The sequence below is a fragment of the Mixophyes fleayi genome, chromosome 4 (genome assembly GCF_038048845.1).
Source record: "Mixophyes fleayi isolate aMixFle1 chromosome 4, aMixFle1.hap1, whole genome shotgun sequence".
NCBI lineage: Eukaryota > Metazoa > Chordata > Amphibia > Anura > Limnodynastidae > Mixophyes > Mixophyes fleayi.
In genome coordinates, this window is record NC_134405.1 from 84023528 (window position 1) to 84048632 (window position 25105).

General features: G+C 37.2%; 1 protein-coding gene across 10 annotated transcripts in view; it reads right to left on the minus strand.

The window, feature by feature from the left end:
* Positions 1 to 25105, minus strand: part of MEF2A (myocyte enhancer factor 2A) — a 92248-nt gene that overhangs the window by 53513 nt on the left and 13630 nt on the right. The window contains exon 1 of one of the 10 annotated variants that reach the window (XM_075207682.1): positions 11625 to 11781. The exons of the other annotated variants lie outside the window; for them this stretch is intronic. The gene's annotated coding sequence lies outside the window, so the exon portion shown is untranslated. Of the gene's footprint in view, positions 1 to 11624; positions 11782 to 25105 lie in introns of those variants that run through there. 10 annotated transcript variants of the gene reach the window in all.

Below are 25105 nucleotides of genomic sequence, written 5' to 3' on the forward strand. Positions count from 1 at the left end.
GTAAAATAGTGTTTCCTATTCACGCTTCAGATGAGTTTTCTACCTTCAGAATGCTGGAGGGGTTTATTGCAAACTGTGGATTCAAGCCAATGTCAGAGAGCAAGAAATACTAATATCAAAATACACAGTCTAGTATATGAATGTTATGCTACAGAAATGTATATAATATCTATCACTATGGACAATAAGGGCAAAAGAATATGTTGGCACTAATGGCACTCACTCTGTAAAGCACCACACATATAATGCAGGGTGCACAAGAAATTGTAGTTATCTCAGACCCCTGCTATTCAGCATGAAAATGTGGCAGGGGTTTAATGGGGAGAGGGGCACAGTGACAAAATGAAAAAGGTGCCAAGTTAAATCTGGCACTCGTCCTACACCACATCAGACCTGGCATGGGTCAAGCGCCTGGCACCAATTGGGGGACACTTATAAAAACTAACATTTATAAAACAGAAACAAAAAAAACAGTGCACATAAAAGCTGGTGGATATTCTTTCTAAATGTTCCCCAATTTGCATTGATTGGGAACACTTGTGTATTATAAGTAATACCATACTGCTGATCTACAGTGTACTATAAGTATAGTCAACTGTCTGAAATGTGTAGTTACTATAGTTTCTGTGTTATATTGCTACCTGCAAACCTGTAAAAGACAGCTATTGGGGAATATACACATTAACATGTATGACTTGCTGCTGATCACCTTCCTCATGCATATAGGGTTGTGACAGACCAGGGACCCAAGTATAAGCATTGAAAGCTCTGTGTATGTGTATTAATGTCACGTCTCTCGATCAGCTGATGTAGTGTGTAAGGTGACCGGAGTTTGCAGAGATGACCAGGTAACCGTTACTAACCATAGAAAAGATTAGCCAGGGTGCTCTTTGTCAATCTTTTCACCTCTTGCTGAGTCTGCATATGAAACTTAGCTGTCAAACTAGCCGACGGGAATTGCCAGCAGAACGCTACAGCACCTCCAATTCTAATGATTTCCACTTCGATAAATGTTGTTCATCGTTTCATATAAAACTAGGTTATGATTTCGATCTGCAGAATTGTGTAAAGCATGCAGCGAACAAACACCTAAATATCACTAACCCATTATGAAATCCTCCTTCTATGTCACAGCATGTACAATACCCCACTAAACACGTTGCATCTGGGTGTGCCATCTGAATGATCCCACACTGCTAGCTGGTTAACCCTTCACAACACATCAGAGGACATGCTGCAGTGTAGGTTGAAGGTTGCAATATGAGGTTTCCACTTATGATACATGTAAACGTCTGCGTATAAACAGTATAGGCAGACACCCTTTCATCATGTGGTTTCGTCAGTCACAAGCGGAACGCGACTTTAAAATTATGGTAAATTATATAGAGAAGTTAAGGCAAATTACTCTACATACATGGTCTTCTGTACAGCGATAAAAAAGTGTCTATTCTTCAGACTACAGAATACATTTTCTTCAGTCTTTTCTCTAAAGTGAGGGAATATAAACAGAAGATCCATTTGAAGTTATATGTGGAGAAAAACCAATTTGAATATGTTCCCCCAAAATTCTGATTCTGTGCTTCCCGATTAGCTTCTGACATTAGTTGTCAATGGTTAGTTTACTGCTAGAGATGATGGGGGTCACCCAGTTAACCTTTGCACAATCTACACCAGCCAAAGACCTGGAAAACACAATCCTGTGCATGTAACCCAGAAGGTAACACTATACTGTTCAACTTCATATCAGTATAATGACAGTAGTTAGAGAACGTCAATTAATAACTACAACAATAATGAGGTCTGCTGGCACTGAGTCCCTCCCACTCCCCAATCATTAAAGAATTGAACACTACCAAGTAAATCATAAGAATGTACTTTACAGTCAATCGAATAAAAGAACATTTCTGAGCTTTGACAGAAAGGTACTTTAAGCTGGAAAAGAACATGAATTTCTAAACTGAAACTATTATAGCACATAGATTTGCCTTTCCATAAGAAGTGGAACAATGCTATATACACATTTGGTATTGTAAGTGTCTTTTAACTAGGGATAAGTGTGTTTATACCAACTATACCATGTAAGAAGTGTTCTGTGCCTGTTCCAAGTGCAGTAACCTGCCTGGGTGACGTTACTGAAACCAAATGTATTTTTCTAACATTAGTTACCTAACCTGTACACTGGTAGAGAACCGAGCCGAATTCGCACCGCAGGAGGCCACGCCATTATTCACATTGTATCGACTTTGGCGCAAATAACTCAAGTAATTATATTTTTAATCTACAGATATATATTTCTCTATAAAATATATGTTTCAGATGCTTATCAGTGCTAAAATATATTTCTTAAATGGTTGTAAACATAGGGGCTGCCTCCAAATGATGCAATACTTTAAGCCTGCTAGGTTGTTTTGGACCTAAAAATTTAAACAAATTGCAGTCTGTATGGGCCCAAAACAAATGTCCATCAGATACTGATAAAAATCTTTCAGCTGTCAGTTGGGAGTAACAGAAATGAAATTGGATGGGGGCCGCAATTTACAATGTATGTGCAATCGCTCCCATTTCATTATTTATGCCTCACAGTAACTGGCCTATTCACATTAAAGCGACTCAAAAAAAGGGTTTTTACATTTATACACATGTCTATGTATTGCTGAAAGCTGCAAAACTGAAAATATATTTGCTTTAAAGATTCGCGGAAGAGAAAATCCCAAAAAAAAGTTAGCATAACCACCCGATATAACATGGCCAGCAGGGATGAGTAACCCAGACAACCTATCCACATGGGCTGCCACACATGGGCCTTCCACACTGCTTCCTCAGCCCATGGACTCCAAAGGATCGCTGCCCCTACTGGTCAAATTATCACACAACATACCAACATAGAAATGAAGGCAACCATTTTATTCAGCTAAAAGAAAAATGTTCATGGATATGTAATGTTTTCTATAATGTCCCTTTAATACATTGTAGAGTGCTGCCTCTAATCTCCAGCTAGATATAAGATTTACAACCATGCCAGTCTAGATGGATAGAACAATAAGACAGAGATTGCAGCTCTCTTATCACATTCTCTTCTGTAATAGAAGGGCAGCTTGACCCTAATATTAACTTCTTATTGCTAGTGTCAATGCTTTACTTCCAAGCATCTATTGAAGATACATTTACATTTCTAGTCATATCACAGTTTGACATTTTGCTAGTTCTGTTAAAGCACTGACACACTAGCCTGGGGAATAATGTTCTTGCAATAGTAAGGCCTAGATTTACATGTATTCATAGATCTATATCTTTACCGTTTCTTCCTTACAAACAATTAAATAAACACAAAGACGCAAAAGCATTAGACAGCCCCAATAATACTACAATTTAAAATACTACAAATATTAAAACTCCTCTAGCCAATTGGTAAAATCTTGAGACATATATAAGTTTATGTATACAGGCAGGTTTATTACAGTGTAAATGAATTGTGTTACAGTGTGTGGGAGAGAAATGAACATAAAGTTGACCTTGAATCTTTAAAGAGGTCGTGTCACCAGGATCTATGAGGTATTTTTTTTGCTTAACTAAATAATGCCTTGTGGCCAATGTAGTTAGCAAAAAATAAAAACTAAAAAAAAAAAAATGTTCCTTCAGAAGAAAGGAAAGCTCTGTTTTCTGAGCTACACTCTATATCCCAAGCAGGCTCCCTTTACAGGTCATACTTCTCCTGTTGTGTGGAAGCCTGCCTGGGAGACAGCATAGTGTGCTGAATAAAATGCTTTCTAACAGGTAAATGTGGTTCTTGGGAAACCCTTCCAGTAATAACTGGATCAAAGGAAATCTTGCTGTTCTGCACTGAAGCCAAGTGGCTGGATCCATTCAGTCTGGTCACCTGATAATGGGCAGTCTTGGACAAAAAAAATGGGGTATGTTGAGTTATACGTATCTATACAGCATGTAATAATGTTTATTAAAACGTCTCATTCATATTAACGGCTATTCTTATAAAACAACCCCCAATAATTCTACATGCAAAACACGCTCTGCTGTAAAATGGATATCTGATTAGATCTTATTTTTGGGGAGTGACTGCTAAATGTGGCCCAGGTCCCCAATGGCCAAATCCCACAGAAAATTGCTAGGTTGGCCTTATTCTACAGAACGGATGCAAGATTTATTCATATTTATCAGCATTTTCTCTGCAGCCAATGACCTCGGATGAGAAGTGGCTATTTGTTTTATTGCTTTTTCTGCTGTTTTAAAGTGACTGGAGATCTTGAAAGAAGTGTACACACATCATGGGACTAGTACATCATTGTCCAGGTATTCTATCAGCTGTCCTCGTTTGCCACAATGTGTTTATCCAGCACACAGGGGCTTATGGCTCAGCAGAAAGATGATGCTAATGGGAGGCACTCTCCACCGTGCAGAGAGGGCTTCTATACAAGCAGGGTCTGAGTGCTTTATGTGCTTGTATGACTTTTACCGATTTATCAAGTGTAAGCATCACTGTACAAATGGATCAATGGGAATATGCAAGTCTCAATGGTCTTCAGATTACATTGCAGCTTCTCTGGTAAAACACAACTCTGGCTTCATTTCTGTCTTTATGGGGCTTCGGTATTTCCAGGAGGAAATGCTGTGTACAACACATCTTACCATTACAAAGAAGACTCCAAAGTGATTACAACGGCAATGGTTTGGTACAAGGTTTAATAGATCTACCTTTATTTTAAAATAGACCTAAAAGGGTGATATTTTAAGACACAGTATTAAATATAAAAACATATCATGTAGTTTAATTTACCCAGTACACTGAGGATACTGTATAGAACAGAATATTTGACAATATTGCTATTGGAGTTTGTGTAGGTGCTGAGCAGGGTGTGTGACACAAAATCTTAAAGACAAATTATTGATGACATTTGGCATTTACAATATACTTATATTGGATATCAAAGCTGTGAAAGCTGCCGATAAACACAAATGTATGCAAAGGTGCCCTATCCCAATGCAACCATACATTAGACTTCAATTTCTAAAGGGCATCAGAATATAAAAGTAATAAGCTGGCTGGCTGCCAAGGGTTACAGCAACTTTTAGCATGGTTACTATTCAATATTTCCTAACTCTACCTTAATATATCTAAAAACGTAGCAAGCGAGACACTGCTGCATGCAAACAAATGTGCATCTTTTCCCATGTTTGTGTGAGATTCTGCATGCAGTCCAAAAAACAAAACAAAAACAATACTGGTAGGTTTAACTGCTAAAACGACACTGGTGTAGGTTTGTGTGCCTAGGGTAGGGAAATTAGATTGTAAGCTCCACTGGGGCCTGGTGGGAATTCAAAAAATATTTTCTGACTATACAGCGCTATATAATGTATTGATGCCAGAAAAATAAAGTAAATAAAACATTTGTGATTTGTCACCTTCCATATGGTCTGCCCCTTTCTCACAACTGTGGAAGAAAGCAGCATGTCCACCCTAAAAGCAGGCAACCTGTTATGGTATAAGGCAAGCAACAAACTGTTCACTTATGCACACGATGTCATCCCCAAATGAGTTTTGCAATAATGTAAAGCTTAAGATGTGTCCTATTTCCTCTAATCCTGCTAAATGTCATATGTACCCAACCTCAACCCCATTATGTTTTACCTGTCACCTATGGTTTCTCAACTCTGATCTTCAAGTACCCACAACTGGTCATGTTTTCAGATTTTTCTTCTGTGCGAGATATTTACTGATTAAATCCCCTGTGCATGCTTAAGGAGATCCTGAAAACATGATCTGTTGGGTGTACTTGAGGAACAGAGCTGACAAACACTGCTCTAACTTGTCATATGTTGTAGGTAACAGAGAAATCAGCAGAGTGTGCTTTTGTTGTAAAGAGAGAGCTGCCACGCAGTCTGGCCTGGAGCTATTCTACACTAAACACTAAAGTCTTTAATCTCTGTAAAACTGCTTGAGGAGATTGGACTAGATGACACGGAAAGAATATCACACCTCACAGATCCCTTTCCAATGGCAACTTGGGTGCACTTTGTATGGTCAAAAAAAATAAAATCAATCCAAGTTTCTCCCACCCTGCAAAGCAGGAAAGAAATGATCTTTTCAAAAGCATCTCTGTACGAGCAATCACTCAGGTTTCAAAACAGATCCAGTCACAGTTACATTCGCAGCAAAGTGCAGGGTTTAGAAAAAGGTCCTGCCAACACGCTTCTTGCTTCAAAGCCACAGAATGGTTTGTTATCTTATTAAATTCAGACAGTAAAAAAAAAAAAAATAGACAGAAAATGTAGCTACACATTCCACTTAAGGCTGTCAGAGATTAAACATAAGCAGGCTATTCGGGACTTGCTAGTTGAAAACATTTAAGAATGTAAATGTCTGCTGATATATGTTGCCAGATATCTTTTCCTGTATGCCATGAAAACAGACCATCATGTGACATGCTGTGCGCTCTACAATTAAACTTTTACAGAAAAAAAAAAAAAAATGGAATTCAAAGATTTAGAAAAATAATTATTGTCAAATAATAAATTAGAGGACCAAGGGTCAAAATTTCCAAAAACAATTTTGTTTTCTTTAAATGAAAAAATGACAACTTCTTTTTTTAAAATTTGACAGTATGTCATTATGCACCTGCTTTGTATGACTGTCAAATGGCAGACAGGTTACCCCGAAAAAGATAAGTGATCTAGAGAATGCCAAACATAAATAACTATAAAACATAGGCAATGTGGCCCTTCACAGCATCATGCCCTACCAGCCTCTGTTCCACAACAGCTGAAAACAAAACAGAAATATATAGCAACATCTAATACTGCCCTGGAGCCTGAAAGGAATGTTTAGTGTAGCAGATAACCTAAATAATGGAACATACAGCTGAAGAAGTTCATTGTACCAGCTCCCCTGTAAGATCGCAGTTCTGCTATCTTGTCAGAAACAGTTTGTAATTCAGTTCCAATGTGCATCTGTTTGAGTAACACTTTAACCGCATTACAAACAAGTAAGCAAACTCCATGTGTAAGAGATGTTCTGCTAAGGCTTGGTAGCGCCAAGTTATTTGGCCACTAGAGGCAATGTCCTCCATTAGAGTATACAGAATTAATGATCTCATTATGCATAGTAATAAAGGTCAATATGCAGAGAAAACACAATTTACATCCATATGTTTTCAACTAACATTTAAAAGTAATAAAACCAGCCAAAATAACACAGAGGGCAATAATGAAGAGCATTCAGACTTCTTTTGTATTCCCTGCAGTCTACTGCTGGCTTCAAGAAGCAGAAGACCCACGATAACAATATTGCAAATTTTCTCTGTCCATTTTCTAGTTTTTGCTTCCATACAGAATAGAATTTATTTATTGTTACATATAACAATCCTGTTTGGAACAGTTTTATTTTAGTGAGGAGAGAGGCGTTTACTTGGGTCAAGAGTGTGCAGTTGTAATCTGTCCATATAGAATAATGACATTTGTTACTTTCTCTTTATTAGCTCTAATAGCAGCGTGTTCCGGAGCGGAGACTGAACAATGCCATGTAAACTACTTCCTGTGTTGTTATGACCACAGGAAGTTGTTCACTCTGTAAAACATGAGACAAATGCTTGGTTACAAAGGCCAAACATATACAAAGTGTTGAACTGCAACTGTAAGTCATTTCCAGTGACTTCAATAGAAAGATGTGCGTTGAACAGAAGTGATTAGGACGTGCTCCTTTTCATGCAAGTTAGTGAAAAAGCATATCCAACAAATGTTAAAAAGCACTTGTGTGTACATTCCAATACATGTCCATGTGACTTTCAGGCGCATGTGCCCAGATGCGTTTCAAATGCATACAGATATTACCAAATTGCCGCTTGTGTATACGAGCCCTAAGAGTGGCACCATATACTAAAAATGCACCGTCTTACTTAGCATTTAAAGGCACTGCCTTCTGCGCAGCAATATCCCTGGTTCCAATGATGCTACAGCTTTCTAATGAATGGATAAGTATACTTCTGAGTATTATTTGGCTCACAGAATGGCTGCGGATGTGTGCAGGTCTTTACAGAAATACAATGATTACTGTGCTATACACTCTCATACTATGTGTTGTCTTATGTGTCCAGTTAACAGAATATAAAGGGAGTTCAAACATCAACATAAAAAAATAAAAACAAACAAAAAAACATCTTTCCAATTAGATCTGCCTGCTATTGAAGTGCACAACTCTATGGACACAATATATATATAATATAAAATCATAAAAAAGGAACACATCAGTGCTCATCAACCCCAAAGTATATGAGCTAATGTTTCTGCAAATATTATTCCACTAAAAAGGATCAAAGGCAGCCACTGGCATTGCTGGTGGACACAATCCTCTAAGTCAAGTTATATATATCCCGTGTTGTCATTCTAACTATATATTTTAGATTTTTAACGCCCCCATCTGAAATCCTGTGATTGCCCCTGCAAACACAAACATTTTACAGGACCTGGCTACACTTGTATACTACTACCTTAAAGGTTAAGCAAACTCAATGTGGGATAATACTACACTGTAGTAGACTGTATCACAGCTAGACAGATAGGTAGGATAGATAGATACAAGAATGCATAAAAAAAACCACATTAAAACCCCCCATCAATGTCATTAGTAGGTTAATTGTTAAAGTTGTTTGTCATTCAGAAACTGCTGTAGAACATCTGACTGAAACATTGTCCTACCCACAGTGTAATGAATCCCTTAGGACAGTTTGTGTGCAGTTTCAACAAATCTCAGGATGACAGATCGTAATGGGGAAAACATTAGTGACCCTTTGTTTTATGACACTTGCAGCAGCTCTTCCAAGGTCTGACACAATGGAAAAGAACAGTTGGATCTATTTAACAATGTGTCACCACAGGAAGAGAACAAGGAGGGGACAGCTGGGCCACCAGCCACGGGCAATGTACAGGTGGTAAGTTGTGCAACAACTGGATTCGAACATGGTGTGAAGTGATCACAACCCTGCTGGAGAGAACTGCAGGATGACGCCCCTCCACCACGTGTTATTTTTACTTTTTGGCATATCTATGTTATTGAACTACAAACTGTAATGGAAAGCTGGTACATTAGCAAAGACAGTGTGCTCAGCATTTGAAACAGTCACTGTTTGTGTGCACCAATCAGTGGCACTTGAGTTCCCCTGGCAAATCGACTGATGTGAGTTCTCATTACAGCGCTGCGGAATTAGTGGCGCTATATAAATAAATGATGAAATCGCACCTCCAGTGGAAACTGGGCAGTACTTTAGCAATTGGTTATTAGGACTACATTTGTGGTGAGTGGATGGTAGTCTGGTTACCTACTTCTGTTATTTTATGCTTATAGAAGGACAGTTGTAAACGACTGTGTGGTGTGATAAGTAAGGCGTTGCAGAATACTTGGGTTGTGGAGGGGGCCAGGGCAAATATCTGGACTGGGACAGATGAACTTCAGGACATACTACTGCCCCAGAATCATGTTCGTTCTCTGATAGATATCAATAATAAGAATAAAATGTTCATATTAAGTTACAAGCAAACACTTTCAATTTTAAGTTTCTGAGTGCAATTTAACTGATACATTGATACTGTAGAATATACATGAATGTAATGTAGATTATACATTATCCCGGCTTCCATATATTCAGAGACATTAGAATTTAAGGGTGACTGCGGTATTATTTTAGCCAGAGCCTTAGGTATAGATAAATTTAATGTCTCTCATGTGCATTGTCACTTCCTATGTCAAGTTTTATCATTCTAAACAATTGTACATTTAGTAAGCAGGGATGACAAATCTACAAAACACTAACCACAAGTAGATTACAAGGTGGTTAGGACAATGCCAGATTAACCACTGCTATAATGTTCTAAATATTTAGGGCCTAGGATCATAGTTTAATGTTATTGCATTAGCACTATATCAGTTACTGCAAGAGGTCAGTAACAGTATAGGTCTATAGCCCAAACACAGTCAGTCATTTCATGAAACACAAATAATGGCTTAGATGGTGCTCCCAAAAGATTCATGCGAGAATGTACTCAGAAATGTAAGGTTATTTAAATAGAGCCACAAGTGTGCAAAGTTCTTTACTCAAATATAAACCAACATACCTAAGTAGCTATCAGCAATCCAACTGAATGCAGGAACAGTTTGAACTACAGAAGTAAAATAAAAATAAATAAAATACATCTATACACAAATCAGGGTAAAATATAAGTGACGGGTTGTAACTGCCAATTTAGGACTACAGATAAACTCACTGAACTTACAGATGTTATTTTAGTCACCTGTGTTTCAGAAGATATATATAAAAAAAAATTCTCTTACGTTTTGGTATACTTTAATGTGGATTTTGACATTTAATATACACAAAAGAAACTGTTCATAATTGTTGAAACAACCACATACACAGTACAGCTGCAATATTTATAGATGGTAGAACAGTCATTTTTGGCACATCCGAATCTTTGACTCAGGAAATGCTGAAAGAGAACAGCCAAACGCAGCATACAGCCAGTGCCTGCATCACATCCGACAATCTTTTTCTTGTGCCATTTATACCCCCAACATCTTCCAACTTTGAAAATCTTATTTTACTTACAGCCCTGGTTTAAAAGGATATCAATGCACCGACTTAAAAACACCAAAAAGTGAAAAAAGCAGAGAGGTGTCAATGAACAATCTACGAGTACCCCCATTACATTGTGCGATCTTTGGAACAGGGAGGTCTTGTGTATGTTATATTGATATTAGCCATTCCCCCATGGCTACTGTCCAAATCCTTACATGGAGGAGGATGAAAAATAAATAGAAATCGCTAGAATTGGTTGCAAAGTTGTATTAATTTCTTAGCTCCTTCAGTCACTGAATGCCTCATCCATATTTACAAAAGGTCTTTAAGAGGTGTTTAACAAGGTCCATGCAGCAATGCCCATGTAATGAATACGCTTTGACATTAAGTCTGGTAGCAAAGGTTAAATGTCAAAATGAAAAAAACAGTTTGGGAGCTCAGCTGAGACATACACCCCACATTGAATTCCCATAGTGATAAACCTTTGTATCCAACAGGGAAAAAAAGAAGTTGAAAAGCAGAAACAGATGCAACCTGATCCGAGTACTGTATGCGGAGTGAGACAGATCATTTCACTACAGAGGCATTAGACAATATCAGAAGACATAATATGTCATCTGCATTGGCACCTGCTCAACTGGGAATTTGCAAGTTATATTTATTTAGATCCAACCAACTAACCACAAATACCACCTCCCCTCTTAAATAAACCTTTTAAACAAGCAGAGAAGCAATAAATAAAAAGGTTAACCCTTACCCTTTATTGGCAATTTAAACTCTATACTGTAGGCAGTCATTTAGAAGTTTCTGAGATGTTACAGGAGTAAGAATTCTAAGAAGTAGAAAAGTGCCTCTTGTTACACATCTAATTTAAATCTTAAATATTACCAGTATGAAAGCACAAGTAATAGCTGTCACCTACTTCTATACTACAGCCTATAAAACTGTATATAGGAAGTGTGCTTCTGTCCTTATAAAACACTTCTCAGAAACCTAGTTGCTGTCAATCAAGCAGAAAAAGGAACTTATAGTAAATATACATACAGATCGCTGGCCAGAAACCAATCTTGTCAGCTTCAGGAGAGACATCCAGACAGTGTGTGCCACAGAAGGCAGAGAGAGAAGATGTAAGTGTACAGTCAGTGTTGGTAGTTTGTCACCCAGAGCGAGAGAGAGCACCTTTCTCACAGTACACTGCCGTCCCCTTTTCTCTCTCCCCCTCGGATTCCCTTTTGAGGAGCAATAGCAGCTGAAGCAATGAATATTGATGGTGGGCCGGTAACAGCTGAGATAGCACTGCCTTACGTCTTTCATTTCACCTGCATCAGCAAAGATAGTGCTTGGAAGTGGGAAGTTGTCGGCCCTAAGCGCTCCTTTTGATGTGTCTCAATTCTTCTTAAAAGACCAAGGAAAGAAAACGTGGCAAGTATGTTGCTACTTCTAATAGGCGTTTACATAATACACACATATTCTTATTCCTTATGACGACAGGTAAGATATGCCAATGGACACAACACAATACTTATCAGTCTGGAGCAGGAGGTCTCCCTATTCGTATAGTGCTGCAAACACGGGAGCCTAAAAAGCCCCAAAAGCACAAATGTAAGCAGGAAAAGTACAGAAGATAAAACACAGCAACAACACTGCAGCCCTATGTAATGAGGAAGCAATATAGATTTCAGCTCTATAGAAATACACGATTGTAGGAGAATAGAGCTGTTTATGAGACCATGGTAATTTAAGGACTCGTAAACACATTTTATACCGCTGGCTACCATTTTCAGAGGTTTATAAGATATTCAATATGAAGTACAAATTGGAGAAACAAAATACTGTATTATATGTAATTACTGTTAAAATGTACTACATTGGTCCATTAAAGTGTTTATTTGCAACTAAAGTTCTTTAAAACTGCTGCAAAAGGTTGTAGAATTTTAAATCATTCATAGGTGTCACGTAGAATAGCTGCAGTTCAAAGTATCGCCTGGTCTCAAGTCTAGCGATTATTGTGAAAATGGTAAATATCTGGGATAGCTGGGACGTATTTTAAACAATGCAAACATCACATGACTAAAAACATTCTACAGAGTATATATTATGTATACCAGCAGTAACTGAAAGTATCTTGTATGTGGATGCATACTTTTTGTCAGTAGAACCCAAGATAAAACGTTATTGGTATAGTTGACCAAGAAATATCAAATGTCCACTTAAAATCTGCTATTGAGCAATATTACTAGAAACTCTAGACCCTGTAAACATCTCTCCAATGTTATGGGCTTTCTGACCTCTCACACACACAAAAAAAAGTTTTATTAAGTTTGAGATTAACCGGAGTTGTCATATCAGAGATGTATACAATTTACTTCAAGGGTTGCCGCTACACCTGGTGTACAACACAAAAAAATTGTGGGCATTGGCCCCAATTGCCAACACCTTTCTAATATATAATATATATATATATACGGTAAAACAAACAAACATTTCAGTAGTGTCCGATGAATTTTAAGGACTACGGCTCTAAACCCCAGAGGTTGTGTCCAGTGACATTTAGGAATTGGGTGCAATGAACACTTGGAGAAAGTAACATATTCAATGTCACTAGAGGTCATACACTTCTCAATCGGACCAGATTGCAGCTGGCGTCTTCTTCATGGTAACATAACCTCAATAGCCCCAAAAGGAATCAGGATCCAAGCCCAGAAGACAACGAAGTAAAGTAAATCCCTTAGTAAATACCTAGCTGTTCTCAATAATTCCCAACACCAAAGAAAATGGACAACTGCATAAACAAGCCATTTGCACATTGTAAAAAGATAAACACAATCCCTGGGTGTTCTGAAAGAATGGAGAATTTCATGTATTCCAATCTATAACGTTTGTCACCAGATGACTGGGCTGTACAGCTTATACCACAAAACAGCAAATTATTGCTACACAATATAACAAAATGCAAATCACCATAGCAACAACTAAGTGTGAGAAAAGTAACTGAATTTATTTATATAAAACAAGCAAACAAAAAAAAAACATTGAATATTTGGTTACATTGGTTACAATTATACAAACACAAACAACGGAGAAGCCAGTCAGCGGCCAGCAGGATCTTTCAAAGCAGACACAAATCATCAACTATATATGTATATTTTTTTTTAGATAGCCATTTGTTTTTCATTTTTTATAAATAAAGACTGCCTTTACACAGCAACACAAGCAAGCTATAATGGTACTAGCGAATCAAATGTAATATGAAACAATTTCTGCATAAATTATAAATAATGCATTAGGAAGTACTCAGATTATATGCGGCATGAACATACACAGTACATTTTCTATGAAGAAGAATGTCTCTTTATTACTGCGAACCAAGAGGAATAGATAGACCTGCCTATGAACAAAAATAGGGGTTGTAAGCTTCAGCTGAAATACAATCATGTCCTCTGCCACTCTGAGGTACAATGTATAGTCAGAGCTTGTCATTCAAGGTCAGTAGCCAGTGATGTACACTGCATACAGTTAATATCTTGCGTTTTGTGGTTCATTATGTGCAGCACGAACAGCTCAGAGTACTTCTTCAGAAGCAGATACATGGAGGCCCTAAAGGGTTTTGGATTCCACTCTATTTACTGGAAGACGCGGTGCCAGTTTCTTAACACAGATAAATAACGTGACATTGGCGTTTTAAATCCTTTTAATACATATGTATCATCAGCTCAGAACCAGACCTCTGTGGGAAACACATTAGTACGAACAAAAAAACATCCCGTAGCAAAGAATACTACATGAACACATAACACACTTTTACACAACCAAAGCCAACTGTGTAATACATCATATACTTGTTTTGTTTTTTTTAATACCTCAATCTGTGTTGAAACATGCACAACAGATTTAACCGATTGGCAAATCTTGCCCAGAGGCTTCATATGTTAAATCTATCTTACTACCTCTATAAAACTGTAGATGCTGCTTCACAGTTTGCTTTAGAAAATAAAGTGTTAAATTTGTAGACGGGAACTTGTCTGCAAAAAATTGTGAAGTCGACATTGGGGTAGATTTATCAAACATTTTAAAGAGCAAAAGTGGAGGTGTTGCCCATAGCAACCAATCAAATTCTAGCTATCATTTATCTAGTACATTCTAGAAAATGATAGCTAGAATTTGATTGGCTGCTATGGGCAACACCTCCACTTTTACTTTTTAGAAGGTTTGATGAATCTACCCCAATGTCTGTTACACTGTTCAAAGCCCTATTTCATTGATGCACTTCTAGCAAAACGCAACTCAACATAAGGGATACAGCATTAAAAAAGTAGAGTAGAAAATAAAAGGTTTTAGTTTACAAGTTTATGCTCACATCTGGGTTTTTAGTTAAAAAAAAAAAAACAAAAAACCAAGCAGAAAGGTCACCATTTCTTTCTATAGTGAACGTACTACTTCTGAGCTGTGTCAGGGTCCTGAACACATCGGGTACCACCGTGCGACTGAGACAGTCCATTCTGCTCTGAAAATTCTCTTGGCACCAATGCCTGGAGAATACAATCTTCAATGGGCTGTACATAGATAGACGCAGGGTCCAAGAAGACACACTCCCGCCATTGTACTATATAGAGGTGGGAGGGCTTGTGTCAAAAATAAACCATAATAAAGCAAAACACAAACTGTAGAGCCCTGTACAGGAAGAGGTCAATTAATAAAACGGTTCAACTACAACCTCATGAAACCAGATTTACAAAATAACAAACAATAATATTACTGTTCCTTACATTATCAATAGATATGGAGATATACTGTGGCAAATAGATTAAGGCATAATTATGGGCGTGTAGTGAATAGAAATTACATGCAAGAGTCTATTTAGCCAGAACACAAACTGAAAATGACACTATTTTAAGAATACAAGTTTAGTTTATTGTAGGTCTTTCTACATATAATGTGTTTGAGAGGTATTTCTTGTTAGAGTCAATGAAACCATTATTGTATTTCAGTATAGGACTTAAAATGTAATTTTTCAATACTATTTAGTTAGAAAAAACAGAAGTATTTATTTATTTATTTTTTTACAATAGTGCATTTTGTTATCGTGAACTTCTCAAGTGAGAGTGGCTGGACTATGTAAGTAATAACACATGGGTATGGCATCATACTTTGTGCCACTAATAGAGAGCTTTCCCAGGCATCTTTCTGCCGAGCTTGAGGACTGATTGACCGGCCATAAAACACCTCTTTATCTGCATGTCGATATGTCACAAAAGTGTTGTTTAAGGCTTTTCCATACGACAGGTCTGCTATGGCTCTCATTTAACTAGAGTTAAGAACATCATATAATACTCCATTTTACTGTGTCTTTGGGTCCTTTTTATGTTTTTATTCTTTTGATTACAGCAATGCCTTTAAAAAGTAGAGTAACAATTGTTAAGTATCAGAGTTATTGGATGAGATATAACATTCTACAACATCACAGCAGATTGCAACGGAGACAGAAATAGCCACAATTTTTTAATAGTTGTTGGATAGTGGTCTCTTTATAGATAGGTCAATAGTGCAGCATTGCTTGAGAAATGTGTGTTGTAATGGCATGGAAGAAGCAATATGGAGTTTTTAACATTATATCTGAAGGTCTTACAACTCTCCACAACGCTGCATAATTGGTGGTGCTATGTAAATAAACGATAATGATAGTACATTCCAGCTGTTTGACTAAAAAGTCCAAGCTTAGCCTACAAGCCATTGTAGTTACATTTACATCTAAAACCCGGTTTAAATGCTATATGGATGGTAGAGACAGTAAAACATCTGCTGGCGACCTACATATGGTCTTCTGCTCTACACATTTATAGTCTACAATTCAGAAACCCCTGGGAAATTAAAGTTAGTAATATTTCAATTTGCTTTCATAGACTAGTATGCCAGTCTCTATAAACATGGCACACATTTACATGAAGAATCCTCACTTAATTTTCCATCAAGTACTTTAACAAAGTATAATTTTCCTTCAGATGTTCTAACAGTCCATTATATATGGACTATTACAGCACATCATCCAAGTAGAACTTGGCACAAACATGGATTCTTACAGAACCCAGATTTAGGAATTTAGACACAAAGGCGAGCAGCCAAGCAGGATTGCACATTACAGGATCTAAAACTTTAAAGCAGCCTTAACACATTAGTGGGCACAGCTTGAAGACCATATTAATGGGGTAGATTCATATTTAGGACTAGTGCTTATATTAGGGGTATAAGAGGGTTTTAGGATTAAAGTGCTTCCTACAAAGAGGGCCATACCGATATTCAGCCTATGAATTAAACAGCAACTAATTACATAACTTGTGTTATAATTAGCACCTATTTAATGGATAGGCCATGTTCTCAAATATATTGGTTCAGTCCACAAAAAAAAAAAGTCTGCCTCCATTGTCTGGAGGACTCTTTAAACTTATTGGGTAAAAGGGGTTGTACATCTACCCTTGCTGATGCTGCTTATAACAGTGGCAGGACTAAAATAAAAAAAAAAACCATAAAAAAAAACCAGGGGGGTAACCGCCACCATAGAGGACAGCTAATAATTGGTTATGAGCAGTACACATCACCTCAAAACTGCCAATAGCTGCCAAATACAGCATTTAAAACAAATCAGGGAGTGCAATGTCTTTAAGATTGAGGTTAGTATTATTAAAAAACATTATTTTGAAGTTGACCCATTTTTTTTTCCATTTAACAATTCACTTCAAAAGAAGAAACTGCTCTCTTGAAAACATTGGCAGTCTTCTTTCACAGATATCAGGGTGAGAAGGTTTTATTGTGGCTTGTTCTATCCAGGCTCCATTACTATATAATGTATTTTACACGTCACTTAAGCAAATATGTGTGGAGAATTACAATTTCAGTGCACATTATATTGTTATCACAAGCATTTGGGCAAGGAGAGTGTTCATACTCTTGAAGAGCCCAGAAAATCAGTTATGAGGGATAAAAGAAATGTTTTGTACATTGCATGTTTTATAGTATATACTGTATGCAGTATATGTGTACTATACACACACACACAGGTCTATTTTAAAAACATCAACACTGCAAAGTAGTATATGATAGAGATTATATAAATTATATATATATATATATATATATATATATATATATATTATATATATATATATATTCATATATATATATATATATATATATATATATATATATATATACACATACATACACACACACACATACACACACGCTGGACACTGCCCTTCCAACGCACGCTCTGTACAATTTGCTTATATTTGGATACTAAAGACAAATGCATGCAATGTTAGCATATTTTAACACCTCCATGGACACTATATATAACAGATGGTGCAGGCGCCCATGGATTGCATGCAGCAGCTCTCATGCAACTAGGATATTTGTATATATGCCAGTGTGGTAAAAATAAGAGGAACTGAAAGACGAAATTGGTTTCATTGTGCCTTGTCCTAAAACCACAAGCAAGTGGCACTCCTACAGCTTAGAGTGCCACACTAATCTATAGAAACTTCACTGCCTACACAGTGTGTTCAAGGCGGTTATTCAATGGTAGTATTAAACGGTTTTGAATGTGGTCTTTTGAATAGGCCTGCATGACATAAATGTTAAATAGTGTCAGTGCAAAGACATGAAAGGGACCTCCAACAACTTCAGATAACCATGTAATAAAAAACATTCACATTTACTCAATTACATTCAACTACCTGGTCAATAAAACGCAACAGGCTTCGAAACTACAGAAATGCACTAAAAATATATTTGAAATGTAATATGGAACACTGCAAAAACAATGCAAAATTCAATTTCTAATTCATGCTCTAGACATTAAAATTGTAGGGTTATAGAAAACGTTCTAACTAAATCCAGACTTTGTAAATGTGATTCCACTCAAAAACATGGCAGAAAGCATTTTGAAAACATATATGCAATAGACTGGAGAAGCCATGGGGTAACCATGGCAGCAAGCAATGTGTGTACACATGTTTGGTAATGTGTCACATGATCTGAGAAGCTATGCTGCTTGGCAAAGCCCACTCAATACAAAGCAGAACCAAAGTCACACATCTGACAATTCTAACATATCCTCAATAGAATACCTTACATAATTTATTCTGACAATGGATACAAAATAACAATGCACCACATCAAAATGCTGCAAACTATTAAACAGGTAGTTTGTAGGATTTACCTTTCTCTGGGCCAAAATACTCACCTTTCATCCGCAGTTATGCTTGTGTCCCAATTAGAATATTGGTACCATATAAGTTATGATTATTATTAATTAAGGTGAGACAGCACGATACAGTAAACAAAACGCACAGTAACTCAGAGATCTCAAAGCACAGCTAGAGGGGCGGGGGAGGGGAGAGGGGAAGGTCCCGCATACGGCGGAGCCCAAGAGGGCACGGAAGGCAGGGAAACCCCCAGAGTGGTGAGGAGGGAGCAAGAGGGAACAGAGAGGAGGAGGGCAAGGTAGCTGGAGAGCAGAGTTTAAAGTGATGAAGACAGGAGGAGAGATAACCCTGCTCAAAGGAGCGTACAATCTAAAGTTATTACATCAACCAGTTTCCCAATGAATAGAAAACCCTACACTATTAAAGAAGTCTGGAAACGGATGCTCCTTAATGCTCTTTTTCGAACGGAGGATTGTGTTCTTGTAACATCCGCTTTATAAACTGAATTATGTGGGACGGTAGCCTCATAGTCTATGTTTCCTCTCTGCAGATCTCTATCTAGCCTGTTCCTAGGACATTTGCTTTCCAGTTTTTTTCACATGCCAGGCAGCTGCAGAACACAAGAAATGTGCAGAGGGGAGAAGGAAAATGGGATTCAAGTCCCACGCAGTACAGGCACTGATATTTCAAGCAAATATTTGTTTGACGGGAAAAAAAAAAATAGATTAAAGAGTAAACAAAAAAAACTGTACAGACAACATGCTCCAATTCAGTTTATAGACCAAGTTAGTCTAATGCAAATAAGTAATAAAGAACTACTGACAGATGGGGGGTGGGTATTCAATTCTGGCGTGAGTAACGCAGCGCTAAATCAGTTACCATTATTACGGTAATTTTAGCCCTGCTTTCTGCTCCCAGCTCAGGGAGCCACGAGGCAGGGCGCACTGAGAGCGGTAATAGTGCTTTGAAATTACCGTATTAACGATAATTACTCACACTATTACCGCAACGTCAGTAATACCGCGCAGGCCGCATTAATTTTTACAGTAACGCAGCCAATTGAATTCACCACATAATATCCCAAAAAGGTGTAAACATCATTCTCATTCTGCTCTACCTGCCCGAAAAATGGCACTAAAACTCAGGTTTATTTGAATATTGTGGTAGGACTACACAAATTATTTGACCAACAGAATTGTTATATCTAAAAGATAAGCACTGGGCTGTCACCTTGTTAGTTAGAAACTTGATAGAAATAAGGGACTGTTACACCTCCTAATGGAGAATTTCAGCCTTCCCAAAGTTTATTTCTTAGACATGATAGAAATAATAATTGCAAAAAAAAAACAAAAACCAAAACAAAACAAAAAACACACACACACACACACACACACATATATACATATACACACATATATACATACTCATTCTCGCTATAATTTTTATTTTATTTAATTTATTATTTTACACAGGCGTAAATATGCACAGTCTACACAGCGTGCTACACAACCTCTATATTTGACAACTTAAAACTCCAATAGGTCTCTTTTTTTTTTTCTTTCTTTTAGAGAGAATGCCCGCCACATCATTTGGGGCTGGTAACAAATGACTAGGTACCTCATGGGGCGTACGGGTCATTCCACATCAAATCAACACAGGGTTTCAAACAGACCGTTTCAGATATTAATGAAATTTGGTATAATAAATGCTGTCATGGGTGTAAAGAAAATCCCCAAATCTTAGGCTGATATGTGCAGTGGTTTTGAAGTTATATGACTTTAGAGATGCACTTTAACGAAAAACTTGCCTTTAACGTTTATTTCAATTGCATTTGTAGCTGAGCTGATTGAGCTAGAGAGCTGCGCAAGATCTCATTTTAAACCTCTTTTTATGGGCTTTCATACGATATATACAGTATATATAACAGCATTATGTTTTAATAAAAATTTTATAAACAAAATTTTGATTCTCCAAAAAACATATTTTTACAGTTTTGAAAAACATCTCAAAAATTGTTTATACTGTTAATAAATCCCCAAAGTTTTATTTTGTATGTTGCATGTATGTTAGTACTAGAAGCTGAACACTCAAAGTACAATCACATTATTTCCCACAACTATTTCAGTCACAAAAACAAATACCAGTCACAGATTGTGAATTCCATTCCTCCCTTAGAAGTGCAGGGTTTGGCGTTTAATAAATGCTCTATCTACAAGAAATTGATCTATAGGAGTCATAAGTTTTTCTGAATGATCTAGCAGACATGATACAAATCACCTTCAAAACAGATAGGGTGAATTGTCAGTGAATTATCAGTGAATTATCAGTGTATGTTCTTTAATCTGGTATGCACCAAGTATCCACATTCTGCTGGTAACCTACTCGTAAACTAACTCACAGTGACAAGGGCTGGGGAAGGGAAAGCTTGCCTTGGTTCATTAAAAATGGTTGTCGGGCTTACCTGACCTATCTGGATTGCTTTTAAAATATTTTTTGTCCTATGCATTCCGATAGTGCCCACAAACAACAACCAACTCTTGTTTCTGTATTTTAAGTATTAGATACATTCAGGTCCATAACTAAGGCTGTGGACAGGGGCGACCGCCCAGGGTGCAACGATGAAGGGAGGCGCAATTTAGGACTATTTTAGGTTCATTTGGTTAAAATTGAGGGCTAGGGGGGCGGCATTTGTCTTTCTCGCCCCAGGTGCTAGAATTCTAAGTTACGGCTCTGGATACATTATCTTTGGAAAAAACATAATATATATATAAAAAGAAATATATGTACAGCTAAAGGGAAGATAATTAATAAAGGGTTGCTAAGGAAGGGAGCATTAAGAACATTCAAGAAAACGAAAATGCAAAACCTCAAAGCCGCTGCACAAATGCTCTTGAACGTCATATGACTACTTTTGCACCATGGCACTTGTTTTTACAGGGAAGTGCACCAGCCAATGGGAGGAGTTTGGCGGAATAGGTGGTTTATTTGGAGACTATAGTTCAGCAATATGCAAAAATTAGATTTTGTTTAGTGGGATGAGATTATTTAAAAGGGTTGAGAAGAGCACACTTACAGGGTCATCTCTAGTTTTGCAGGAGGGCACACCGACTTTTTCCCTGCAAAAAAATCCCCAGTGGATATAGTCACTGAGCTTTAAATGGAGCGCGTTTTGTACCTTCCATCTTCCCTTCTGCAGAAAAGTACATTCCTAGGCAAACTGCAAAGTTAATGAAAACCTTTAAAAAAAAAAAAAAAAACGAACAAAAAAACAAAAAACACCCACAGAAAATAGACATATGTAAAACACCTGACAGTCTAGATGTCACCCTCACCCATGATTAATGAAAGACATAAATAAAGTCAAATTAAGCAGTATATAAAGAGGTGATCCTAAATCGGAAGTAGGTTGAATTTTTTAAAGTTTCCACAATGCACAGTAGCATACCAAACCACAAATGTAGTAAATGTAGATGCCGGTGGTATTTCCAAGTGGAGTGAACATGCACCATGAAATGTGGCACACTCATACTCATGGCGAAGCATGGAGGATCTGTCATTTTTACAGTTTGTAAAATTACTCTTATTCTCTTGACAATCCTGGAATAGGCTAAATGGAAGAGGCTACAGAATATAATATATATATATCTATAAATACACACACACACACACACACACACACACACAGTAATATGTAGCATTAAAAAGGCTACATACAAACAACTCTCCATTTAAGACATCAACAGACTAGCAGTGTAAGCAGAAAGATTTTTTTCTCTTCATTCTTCACGATGCTGTAACCAGAACATCCAATCATAAAAGGAGGTTTTATTGTAAGAAACTAAATCTTATGCTTTAAACCATTTGTTTCCAGCTGTGCTGTCAGCAATGCGCTCTAACCTTGTGGTTCTGACAACAAAAGGATTAAATATGGCGGCTGAAAGAGATAGACAATTTGTCAATATTTATATTACAGCAGTAAAACATGGAATTAAATAAAATTCTCTCCCAGAACAGTTGTTCCCACACTTAGAAGTGCTAACTAGAAAACACATGTATTCTTCCCTGTACTCTAACACAAGTCTTGCCAACATCAGTCAACCATTACTTTGGAGTATTTTACTTGGAAACCATGTTATTTCAAAGAACTCGCTTGAATGGTTGTTTAGGCATGCTAATACTTGCATTAAAATGCCGCCATCACTATACAAACACACAAAAACAAAAAGAAGAAAAAAAAGAAAGCTCTAAGCTCAGAAAATTAATCACAATGTAAAATGAAAAGGGTTCTTCTCCCTTCCCCATAATGGTACATTCTACACAGTACTAACTGATTACCAAGAGTTCACTATTTACTGAACAGCGGTCCAATCAGATTTCATTTTTACTCAACAATCTGCCCCCCCCCCCTCCCATTCTCTCAGTGCTTTTACAGTGTTACAGGTATTCACTGCTGTAACCTGCAAATAATGGAGGTTCAATGTCAGCCAATGAACCTTGGGTAAATGTGGCTTATGAAACACCTGAACCCCATTAACCCCAGATCACAATTCAAGAGACAGAGTTCTTCAGGGAAATTTCATCACGGTCCCTTTAATTTTCTTTTCCACCCATTGGGTTTTTGCCAGTCTTCCACTTATTTACACAATACCATGGTGGAGAGGATGTTCGTATATGTACTAGTTGCATATTCATGCAGCACTGCCAATGTTTGACTTATTGTTCATTTTTAAATAACACCGTCTCAGTGCAGCTCTATAAAGCCCTGTCCACTTCTGCTTGATCTCTCACCCAGATCACAAAAAAAAAAAAAAAAAAAAAAAAAAAACAGTATTAAAAAAAACCAAAACAAAAACAAGAAACAAAACGCACATCTGTGAAGATTACCTACTGTAGACCATTGGCTTTATTGTCCAATGAATAAAGCGAGGAGTATATTGATATAAACTAACACTTTTTCTAAAACCTTTAAATAACACAAGAGAAAACAAAAACTATAAGGAGCACATTATTTACAAGCAATCACCTCCCCCGCAAGTGATGCATGCTACCAGATTGAACATATCTTTGATGAAAAGAACGGTAGAGTTGATGTCACTCTATGGAAACGTTGTCTTTAAAAGAGATCTACAAACGTATTCTGGTAAAAGACAAAAGAAAAAAAAATGAAACAGAAATTAAGAAACTTCAAGCCACACGCGAGCATGTAGATGCAATGTGTAACTTCTGCAGGTGCAGGGGGCTGTACAACTTATCCCTGAAAACAACAAAACACCGATTACCACAGTGAATTCAGACATACTGTGGCAGGCAACTTACAGTAAGGCAGAAGCCAAACAGGCACTGACAGAGAGTGTGCAGCACTTCAAAGAATGAGCAATGTGAACGTTACATTTGTGGCGACTTCCCTTGGCCACAATAACCACTGCATAAAATGCACTATTATTTACGCAATATTTAAACCTTGGCTTTATTTAAGGCCAGATATACCAAGATTGTTATACAGTTATTGGTTGTCTCAATAACCAGGGAAGTGTAATTATCCGTATTTATAAACATACCCCAACACTTAACAAAATAAAACTTATAGTTTTTAAACTTCTTTTTAATAGTTTTGCTAAGCACTAGTTTTACCATTAATGTATGTTTTTTGTGGGGGTGGGGTGGGGTAGGGGGGGGGTGTACTGCAGCCAATTTAATCCACCTCCCTCAGGACACCTCTGGCTCTCATTTGATTGCTTATTGAAATAAAAAAAATTACATAAATTTCTTAATTCAGGGTAAAACATGCAAAAATATGCTTTTCAATTATTCTGCTAATGGTTACTTTTACGAAATTAATAACGGCATAACAGTTAGAGAAAATTAACATATACACAAGGCAATAAAAATATTAGGAACCAGCCTGTCACTGCGCCCATAAATTCATCATCTCTGTAATACAGAGGCCACATGTACCACTAGGATGCTCAGCTAACAGCGTTCTTACTGTGCACAACTCATCGGCACACAGCATGATGATAGCCAATACTATGGCTGCCATTACGGACAATAATATACTAGGTTAGTATGCTGAGCAGCGCATGGGTCTTTTGAACGGATATTTGTGTAAAATAAAACAGATACAAACATGCACCTAAAAATACTTCCCATGAACTAGCATGACCTATTGGAGGCAATTTACAAAGCATTCTAGATGCACACATACCCTGCGCTCTCTGGATGAGCAATATGCAAAAGTGGAAACATCATATCAAAATCCAGCCCTCTAACACTTTAGAACTATCCCATACATTAAATAAATTGACTACGAGAGTAAGGGGACAA